This window comes from Photinus pyralis, unplaced genomic scaffold (assembly GCF_008802855.1).
Source record: "Photinus pyralis isolate 1611_PpyrPB1 unplaced genomic scaffold, Ppyr1.3 Ppyr1.4_LG1, whole genome shotgun sequence".
Lineage (NCBI taxonomy): Eukaryota > Metazoa > Arthropoda > Insecta > Coleoptera > Lampyridae > Photinus > Photinus pyralis.
In genome coordinates, this window is record NW_022170249.1 from 2659666 (window position 1) to 2671142 (window position 11477).

Here is an 11477-nt window from a genome sequence, read left to right on the forward strand (position 1 = left end):
CAAATTTTGCAGGTCGCAATTTACAAGACACTACCGTTTTTATTTTATTTCCAACAAACTAAACCACAACAAGTAATGCACAATGCGTCATACACAAATGTAACTGGCTTGTGGTGTCTGTATCGCCATCTATCCAAAAGCAATTGTATTTTTGCAGGTGGGGCGTTTTCGCTGGTGGGGCGTTTTTGCCCGGTTTACCCTAATATACAGTGATATTCATGAAAAAGTAGACATAGGGATTTGTGTGTATTGTTTTCCCTGTGTACTTTTACATGAAAAAATTTTATCTGAAAGACGTCCAATTTTATGCAACCAAAATAAAGAGCTGGCCGTCATATTAATTAATTTCAATTTTTTTATTTCTGTATTTTTATTTTCGTTTGTGTGGGATATATACAACTGAATAAAACGTTGATATTGCAGACTGGTATATTGCCGGTATCAGTTTCAGGGCGCCAGACCAAAATGAAACTAAAAATGTAGGACCATACGAGGTTACAAAGCTCCGGCACTAGGGGGTTCTGGCTTCTTGTCTGAATACTCAGCAATAGCTAACATATACAATTATTTAATTTCAATAACAAAATATTAAAGTAACCAATTCCGTATGTAAGTAATATCAAGATTATAACACTATTATTATTATAACAATAACCAGACCAGCTGTTTCTCGCCTCACCTTTATTTCCACTGTTTAAAACATGTCTGTGTATCCCGATACAAATATTCACATTCGTGAGTGCTCAATAGGCGCAGAATTATAACATTTGGCGACCGTGACAGGACATTTGTTCGTGAGTTTTGTTCTGGGAACATTTTTGTGGAAAATGGAGCAACTGGATGTGGAACGGCTTTAAAAACTTGATACTTCTTCCCGGCAGGCGTTTACAAAAGCGTACAACGTTTTAGGGGTTCTTTTAGTTGGAGATGTTATAACTACTAAGCGAAAATCTCTTGGCAATTATTACCGGAGAGATATGAGACATTACAACTGAGCGATTACACTACCTAATGTCAGCTGATGAAGAAATTTCGCAAGAGAGTTTCACGGGAGATATAGACGAAGCAGAGAAGTACTTACGCCGGTAAATTTCTAACGGTAAATACGGGGTAGAAGAGCCATTGCAACTTCTTGAGCCCCTACCTAGTACTGCATCAGTTCAATCTACTTCTGGAGGATCGACAACAGGCGTAGTTAATATACTTCATAAAATTTAGTGGTTCCACTTCCACCCGCGGGTGGTTACGGTTTTGGGGACAATTTGAAAAAATAGATCGTGACGCACAAATGTCTACCGAAGACAAATTCGAATATTTAAGCGCGGCGATGGTTTTCGGTTCGCGAGCTGCTGAGTTAATTGCACGTTTTCCACCTACTGGCGATAATTACGAAAACAGTTACTAATTAAAAAAATACGTGTTTTAATTGTTTGAAAAGAGGCGATGGTTTTCGACGGTGCAGCTTAAGTGTCAATGGGGTCCTAGCATCACGTCATGATCATGTGTAGAAACCTAGCGAATAATAATCAATCGACAGATTAACCTCCTAAAGCTGATGGCGAGGGGGTTAAGACACGGCCTCAAAAGCATCATTTGTACAGACTACATTTACGTAGTGTCGATGGTAGTTATGCTTGTACTTTTGAAGAGAAAACTCGAGAACATATGTGATAAAATTGTTTCAATCAAGTAGGGCACTATCTAGCGCATCGGCACATATAATTCCCAAAATACTTTTGGACTTGAGGAAAAAAGAAATTTTGGAGTAATATAATAAGGTAATATAAATAAGGCATTTTGGCAAATAAGTGTCGCTAGGGTTCGAAATTGTTTGATGTTCCTTTGGTGGTTCGATTCGCAAACTGCAAAGATGGTTGAGTGGAGAAATGCACCTGTTGTTTTCGGAGTATCGAGCAGCCCTTTTTTGTTGGGAGCAGGCATAAAATTACATGAAATACCGCGCCGATTTATTGCTAATTCAATGATGGAAGATGGATTGCTTATACACACGTCTTGCGATGCTAGCGGAAAAGCGTATGCTGCAGCTCTTTATTTGAGAGCAGCATCGTCTCAAGGACTCACAGTCCATTTGACTACAGCCAAGGCGAGAGTAGCACCTACGAAGTCAACCACGATTCCCAGACTAGAGTTGTTAGCGGCCCCTATTGGAGCCAGGTTAACTAATGTTGTAACTCAAGAGTTGCAATACCAGAATGTTCGAGTATACATATGGACCAACATCTGATTTCTGGAGATTTGTAACTAGGTGAATTAAATCCGGCGGACTTGCCTTGCCAAGGATGTTCAGCTAAGTATTTGTTAGCGCCGAATTGGTGGGACAGCCCTTTATGGTTAAAGCAAAATTCAGAAGAATGGCAAAAGTCAGCGAAAAGGGTTGGAGTAATAATTTCTAACTCAAATTTCGCTTTACTAATGAATCAATGGGTTTCCATCAACAAAGCTAGCTGTGAAATATCGCTATCGATAAATGGATTTTTAACAAAAACAAAGAGAGGTTCCATACAGAACATGTTGTCAAAACGCCTTTCGAATTACGATTTTCCTATATATACCTACTGTGCATTAGACCGATGAAGCAAAGCCCTGCTCTGAATCGCAGTAAATAATCTACTTTGAAATTACGCGTAACGTGTAGCCATAGTATCCTGCAAGTCAGATCACAGCTGCTCTGAATAATAGTACAGAATGCCAATACGCGTTCGGGCTCCTCGAACCTATGGCGATTTGTGTATTCTGTGTGACTTAGTTCACAACACACAAAATAGACGTTACGTCATCAACCCTAGGCCTTAGTAAGTCTGTAAGAGATTTTGTTGACAAGATTCCGTCTTTGAAATTCTAATGTGGGTCGGACCTGGCTGAAAACATAAAGAACACACAAAATGGTCCTAGTCCATGCACTAGTTATACAATGGAAAAGCCTCTCACAAAAAGTAAATCACCTTGGTGGATTCGAAAACAAGCCGTTAGGTACATAGGTAAGGTGCTGATTTCCGCTATATAAATGCAATCTGAGAGTGGAGATGGTATTCGTTCATCCAAACTCACTCTGTTTATAACCTTGTTAACAAATTCGTGAAGCCCTAATCTATATCCTGTAAATAATGGGGAGGATGGGGGAGCTCAAAAACGATATTTAGTGAATCCAAACACAATTCAACACCGCATCTTAAATTTTTCAGTTCAAATCCACAACTGTCGTTTTGAAGCTTTCGAATTATGATTTTATATCGATGACAATGTCCTCACTATGTATTTGCCCTTCCATTAACTCTTCTAAGCAATCGATGAATTGTATAAAAGTTTCATAATTGAAATGCGCACTTTGATCAACACCCATTTTCAACATCCTCGCACAACAACACTTGCTACATTAAGTAAATTGTAGAATGTTGCTTCCTGTATTATTTAACGGTATCGTCGTATTGTAAAACAGGCGACGCTTTTCCTTATGCGGCCGATCGGCACTTAAAAAAGTACATACTGTATTGAGTAACATTTTTATTACGAATACAACGATATACGGCCTACAAAAAAAAACAAAATTGTTGGTTTCAACAGGATGGTGCAACCACTTCCAACGCATTCCGAAATAGTTGTGGGGAAAGATTTTCGCATGCATACGACGCGTCTGTCGTTTACAAAATATGCTACCCCGTACCCACTTTTGTGTATTATATTAATAATGTGTCTTTATTAGAATAACGAGTGGCATTTAGGTAACCATGTAATTAACAAGTTTACCCGTTAATCTAATGAGGCAAAGTTCAGATGCTTTGGTACAAAGAAACCGCGCATCTGCTCTTCCACTTAACCCCTTTAGATTACATTACTTAAAGATAACGATAGTGGAAAAATAGTCTATTAGTCGCATAGAAAATAGTGGATACAATTCTTATCTCCTATGCACTAGCAACGATATTTAAATGTCAATCATCTAATTCCATTGTGTACCTGCCGAATATCCCAATCGAGGAACTAATTTGATTAATGGGTTTATAAGTTACTCAAAAACTTACTGTAACAAAGAAAGTAAACATTTCCCGCGTTAGCGTAAGTCCAAAATATGAAATTCTGCTGTTATATTATCATAACTGCCAACTCACTATAATCATAGAGCATTTTGATTGACAGTCATAGTAATTTTTTCGGGAAAAAATGTTTGACTTCTGAGACATGCACTTTGTAATAGAATTATAGACGAGCTGTCAACGTACGAATACATAAAATGTTAGTAGCCCTTAATGAAATTATAGTACAATACAATTCTCTATAAATTTTATAGACTTGCGCCTAATGATATTATTGCCACCATTAGTTCACGAAAACATGGTTTTACAATTTGTCACGTAATTATCGGTGTCGTATTCCTGTGCCCTTATTAAAACGGAGATAACATTTTTACCCGTAAATGTGATATGTAAAAGTCGCTGTAATACAGTAAAAAAGTGCAGTATATTTCATTCAGAATCCTTATGTTTATGTAGCTTTTAATATTAGTAGTATTGTTTGATCATTAAGCTTCGTGATTCTCGATAATGGATATAGCATTTCAATTTACGCTGTCATTAAACACCCATTTTGAAATCTTAAGCGGCAAGCGGAAAGCGGAGGAAAGAGAAAAACTTTGAGCGGGTCGTATTCTTTTCTCCTGGGAGAACAACTTCTATGCTTTCACAAAAACACCTGCAAATCGATGTGTATTGCTGGTAATATCTTTAACCGTTATTGTATTTTTATTTTGGATTGTATTTGTTGAATTTCTATAAGGAATGCGTAAGGCCCAATCGGTACGCCCCTGCACTATTTATTTTCCCTCTCAAAGTATCCAGAAGTTCACACGTTTTGCCTTCATCGACCTACGAGTAATGAATTATTAATACCCTCAGTCTCTTGTGCCTTAACTTATTCATGTTTGATTAGCCCCACGCGCTAGATCATTGTACGAGTATATTCATTTAAGAAATTAATACAAACGAAAAGATTTCAGGTTGGTTACAATGCCACGGCAGGCGGCTACGAAAAGTACGCATTTGCAGGATTTAGTGACAACATGAATTAAGTAGTACTTTAGTTTGCAGATTTCTTGGGATAGAATAGGTAAGTCAGACAGTCTGAGTGTTGTATTACTATTGGGTTTCGTTTATGAAGGAAAGAATCAAATACGTTCTGCTACAAGGCTTTAGACAGGTTTAAGGTGAATAGGGAGCTGCTGTTTGCATAGTTATAATGATTCTTCTTCGAATTACACATACAGATACCATACGTGGGGTTTTGTAAACCGTGCTACCCCGTTTTTATTTACATATCAAACATTCGAAATTATTGCTTATATTTAATTTGATGTCATTGTAACATGATAAAGTTGCAAATTTTTCTATATAAAATCTTGGCCCCTTTAGAAAGTGGAAGTGGTTGGCGATAATGCTTGTTTTTAAAAGGCAGTGTCGCAAAAAATTTGGGAGATTTACTTTTGAATTTGACGATCTGTTACGTCCGCAGAGGCTCTGAGATTTTCCTTGGATTAGACGTCCCGTGATACTTGAAAACGTTGAGTTTCTATCACTGTTTTGCCTTTAAAAAATTGTTTGTGTTGTGCCGGTACAATGCATCAGTAAAACTCGTCATTATAAAACTGAAGGACAACCTACATCGTTTTTGTTTTGAAATTAAATGCTTTAGTATGAATACTTCATCATCGGATATAGCAATCAACAAGATATCGTTTGAATTTAACAAAAAAAACTCCGTAACAATGCTCAAGTAGAACATGATACTTTCATCAATAATCGTGAGTATTTACCCGAAATGATCGTTTGTATCTTTAAGAATTTGTGAAACTGAGAGTGTCGACATATGAACAACCGACGATTATGCAAGAATATTAATTTTTGGGGAAAATTGCACATTTGAATTTGAATTACAGATGTAAAGCACCAAACTGAAATGTTAAAGCCAATATAACTTCTTGTAAACAATATTAATAAATGGAAATTGCTTGATTGAATTCCAAAACGTTCATTTCGCGCTTGGATGAGTTTGCAAACATCGGCAGTTATAGTGATATACGTTCCTGCAGACAATCTCACCCCTATATGTGTATGTCTAGACTCGCGCGCTTACTCAAGCGTCAATTTTCGTAAAATATTCTTAACTAATGGAAATTCATGACTAGAAAGTGTATTTCACGTAAAGATAATCATCGCAGTGTAGTAACGTCGGGTGGTTAATTTTTAACCTCGCCAATAAAGAATTGGGAGGTTATTGAAATTACTTCAAATTTCGAATCTGAGATTTCACCGGATCTTTACGTTTCAATGTCCCAGGAGTCCAAAAAAGTGGTTGTTAAACAATGTCTGTATGTACGTATGTGTGTATGTGCGTGTGGTAGGGTTCTTGTAAACACGGTTTAGTTGAAACTACCTGACCGCTTTGGTTTACATTTGAAACAAATGGTCTCGGGAGCTGAAATGCCTTTTTCGCAATAAAATCGATATTTAATGAATTACGTATATTTTTATAAGGAACAAATCGATTTGGTACCAATGTTCTCTCTAATGGTCCTGAAAGCTGAGATTTTGCGAAAAATGCGAAACGTCCTTTTGGCTATAAAACTTATATTTATGTAATAAGGTATGAGCAACAAAATTTTGATTGAGAGAAGATCGTGGGAATTTTAGGTTCCGTCTAATACTTTGACAGCTGGAATTAAGTTATTATTAAGCGAGTTGATTGTGTGATTAAAAACAGTTGCAGACAAAATACACCGTGTGTTGGAAACGAAAAAGGTATTGTGTAGGAAAACAGGTTAACGATCTGTCAGTAAAAATACAATAAAGTTTTCATTAACGTAAAACAACCGCGTAACTTAAGGGAAGATACCCCTTGAATTTGGTTTTATTTGCTCTCAATGTAAATGTTATTCCTATTTTAATTTGTTTGAGATTGGCCGCTTATTAATTTACATTTGATTGTTTAAACTCTTTAAGATTGATTAACGACTTCAATTCTTTGTGTAGAAATCTGCCTTTTTTGAGTGTAACTAACTTTTCGCCCGTGCAGAGGTAGATGCCGAAGTGATTAAGATACTTAGCGGCATCTCGAAATACAACTGTAGGTACTAAGGTTACCGTACCCAGGACCTTCCGATACCTTATTGACTGGAGAAGGTTGGGCTAATTAGCAATGTACTTTATGTAAAAGACTTCGGAATGTTATTCTTTCACAAATGGGAAAGAGATGGAATCGCTTTGAAATCTACTTGAGCTGGCGATTCTTTAACTTATCACGTCTTGTATTAAAGTAACGTCAGGTTTAAGTTATTCAAATCAAGGATTACTTCGGATTGTTAATTTTTGTAATTGTAGTTGCGATGTAAAATGTGTGCCATTTGCGTTTCACTTTTCCGATAATAAGCTTGCGAATACAACCTGGTTTTTCACAACGTAGGGAATTCGGCTATTGTTGAGTGTGAGGTTTGTTTTACTACGCTATTTCAATAACCACAGGATTTATTTTATGCTAAATATCCCGATAAGCAAATTCCGTCAATTGGCACAATCGAAAAATTTCACGTTGATGGTTGAATTGTTAATGAACATTACACCAGAAAAAGAACTTGTCGTTTTTTAAATGCAGAATTGAAGTTATGAAGTATTTCAACAAGAAACCCAAATTAAATTAAATTAAATTACTGTTTGTAATTTAGCTTGAGAATTTGAGATTTCACAAATGTCCGTATCGAATTCGAAAATTCACAGCAAATGCCAGTAACTGAACCTTCACCGAAGGCAAAGGTGGAGAGTGGCTACCATCAAGGTGGGCTGGAAATGTCACTGATGTCGAGTGTCATAATATAATGGAATTTTTTTCACTACTGGCGTCTGATGACATGATTATTAACCTTTTTTCCACTTGTAAAGTAGGCTTTCTCGGCATTTGTTCAAAGTGGTTAATAATTTTTTATGATTAACTAGTAGTCAATAATGAGAACTGTCACGCTGTCACTTTTAGAAAACACAACCCGAAATTTCGCTCAATGAACGTTTAGACAAGTTCTCTAAAACGAATAATTGCCACCATTCGCAATTTCCAGAGAAATTACATACCTAAAATTATCACATTTTGAAAAAATTCGAACGAAATTACTCTTTGAAAAATCTCAATGACAGAACAAAATACGGCCTGTTTGACTTGTACTTCCACGTACTTGATTGACATGTTAAATTAAGAAACAAACAATTCTGTCCAACCGTTAACTCTCTTATCAATATAATATGTTAATTTAGAGGATTTCAAGTGCTAGTAGTGAAAAAAATAATACCACGGAAGAGAAGTCTATTATTGCCTTCGCACCTTACACCCCTCGGCGCAAGCGCCTCGAGATGTAATCTTGGTGCTCAGGCAATAATGGTGGACTTCTCTACCTTGATATATAATGTACTATTATTGTGCAATATCATGGTATCCTAATTTAGATGCGAGTCGATAACGGCACGCCATACAGAAAATGTGGAAATCCATTACGTGAACAATTAATCAATAAATACGAGAAGGGAGAACGGTTGGGGATACCTACTGGTACACGCTTTGAGGATTACCTTTCCTCCACAGCGCGTAAAATTGTTTGAAGAATATTTGTTATGTAAATGTATTTAGAATCATATAAAAGTTTTTGATTAATGTTAACTACATCTCCGAGAAACGCTATACCATGATGAATGGTACAAGGAAATATACCCTTTTATATGTATATAAATTACCTTAAGAGAAATTTCGAACGTTTCCCTAGAGGGCGAAGCGTAAAAGTAAGTCTATTCAAACTTTTAAAGTTTTTTCATTACGCTTCGTATTCTAATCTCGCGATATTTGGAATTTTCAAACTTGGATAGTTTTAAAGACGAAAATGCGCGAGGATCTCCAATGAAAACGTAATCCCATTTACGCTAAATCTAACCGGGTGAAAAGGGCGAGCAATTCGTACGCTCTGACGGAATCACTCAATCTCAGATATTTATTGCTTATTCATAGAATATTGTACCGTGTTTAAAAAAAAACGCAAAGTCGTTTACATTGTTGGAAGGATATCGAATATGATTGCAGACGGCGGCGCCGTAAAAGATTAATCGTTTTAGCTTTTGAATTACACAATACAACACGAGTTCGATGTCAAATTGAAATTTAGTAATCTTCCGATATTGGATTCGTACCGTATACAGGTTTTATTAGGACAATCAGATTCTATTACACAGTATGTATAAAATTGAACCGATAGGATAATATGTATTTATTATTCAACAATAGCAGATGTTAATGAACAACTCTTTAATTTCGATTAACTATCTTATAGAATTCGCAATTTTGGATTAAAAAAGGAGACCGATTTAGATAAACTATTATTAATATTAAATGTCAAATAGTATCAAACGTGGGTGGTCTTACCAAAATGAAACGAAATATAAGTTAATTGATTTTTCATGTCTGACATTTTGATGATTTCTTTGAAAATACCCGCATTACTTACAGTTAAATGAAGTAAGGCAGAGCAACAGTCTATTTTTATTTAAACCTTGTTTCCCTCTGAGTGTCGAAATTTCTGTCGGATTGACATTGACATTGAAATGTACAAGTGTACTTGTGTGTTAGGAATCAAAAGTGATAACATGGTCAGTGGGTGTAGGTTTTCTATAGACCCTGATTTCCAGCAGTGAGTTAGATAGTTAGTTTCCCTTTATCGTCGTGTATACATCATTATAAAACCTCCCACGCCCCAAGTGGACTTATTACCTTTTCACCTTTTGCTTTATACAATTACCGGAAGAGGGACGCAATGGTATAAGATATAAATTAATATTGCTCGCGCGCTATGTAGTCCAGTAAGAATAGATAAAAAAATGGCAAATAGGGGAACTAAATGTATTACTAATTTCTTCGGAAATGTGTAGCAGAAGGTTCTCTGATCAACATATAATAAAGTCCCCCCGACTACAGGGTGTGCTAGAGGGGTGAAGGGAGAGACCGTGGTTTTGATGGTAAAATTTTAATTTTTTTAGTTACAATTCGAAAACGGTGCGTCCTAGAAAAAAATTCTTTTAATGTAAATACAAGTTTTTGACCCACCAAGATTGAATATGTGAATTATACACATGACCGTACTAGCCAACTCGATCCAAATAGCGTGGGATTTACCCTCCACAGCGGTGGGGTTGGATGAGAGGAGAGGATCGAATGCTGATGTGGTATCAAGACTAGCGACCCGCCAGCACCGTTCCATCTTCTGCCGCTGAACAACTAGAACTGGATGCGGCCCGAGGTGTGGGTGTCGTAAGACGGGCATCAACTGCACTTCAGCTTGTGGATGTGAAAGTGCGTACTTTAATGACCCACCGGTCCTCGAGGACAGCGATGAAGAAGACAACATCGACACATTCACTTTTTCGGACAGCGAAAATTAGTCTTAGATACTGTTAATATCTGATGTTACACATTGTATATAGCACGATCCACTTTCGAATTACTACCTCTCCTTTATACAGTTACGATGAGGTTTCCTGGAGGGAAAAAACCAAAGGAAATCATGATGTAGGTATTGGTCATACATATACTACATTGATATGTATAATCCACATATCAAAATATTCAACCTTGGATAGTCAATAACATAAAAACGATGCGTTTTTTCATAATTATGTATCCACTCAAAGTTATAGCAAATTTAATAAGCTTTCATTTTTATGTACAAATTTGTTTGCTATAGCGTACCTTTTCCACGGTGTAAGCAAAAAAACTATGAAATGGGACCTTCAGAGTCACTCTCGCTCCCCTTCCCCCTTTAGCACAGGCGGTACTCGGGGGGACTTTACTGTATGTTGAGTAGGGAAACGTCCCTTACATAATTCCAAAGGAACTGGTAATACATGAATTAGTTCCTTTATTTTTCCTATTCTGACTGGGCTAATGTTCAAACGAAAAACCCTGATCCGCAACGCCTGTCGTCAATCAATCTAGTAATCAGCGGTCAGGGGCGGACTCTAACTATATCATCAGGTATCCATTTCCCGCGATGGCGGCGCGGGTTTAAATGCCGAATGAATTAGCCACAACATAAGGAGGATGCGTTCTGGTGGAATCCCTGTCTCATGTGCTACAGGGATGTCCAGTGACCCACCACGAACGCATAAAGCGGCACGACGAGATAGTACGCAAGTTGGCTAGGCATACCAGATAGAAGGGCTGCACCACGGAGGTTGAGCCTCACGTCTACCATCCGGATGGACAACTGTTTAAACCGGACCTCGTCATTCACATAGGCCCCGCCGAGCTTGTCGTGTGCGACGTCCGGTGTGCTGCGAGGACCCACGTACGCTATCAGAATCGTGGGACCTGAAGCGGATCGTACCAGCCGAGGTTCCGGGAGGCAGCTGCAAGAAGGTGGCCGGGCAAGAGGCTCACATTCC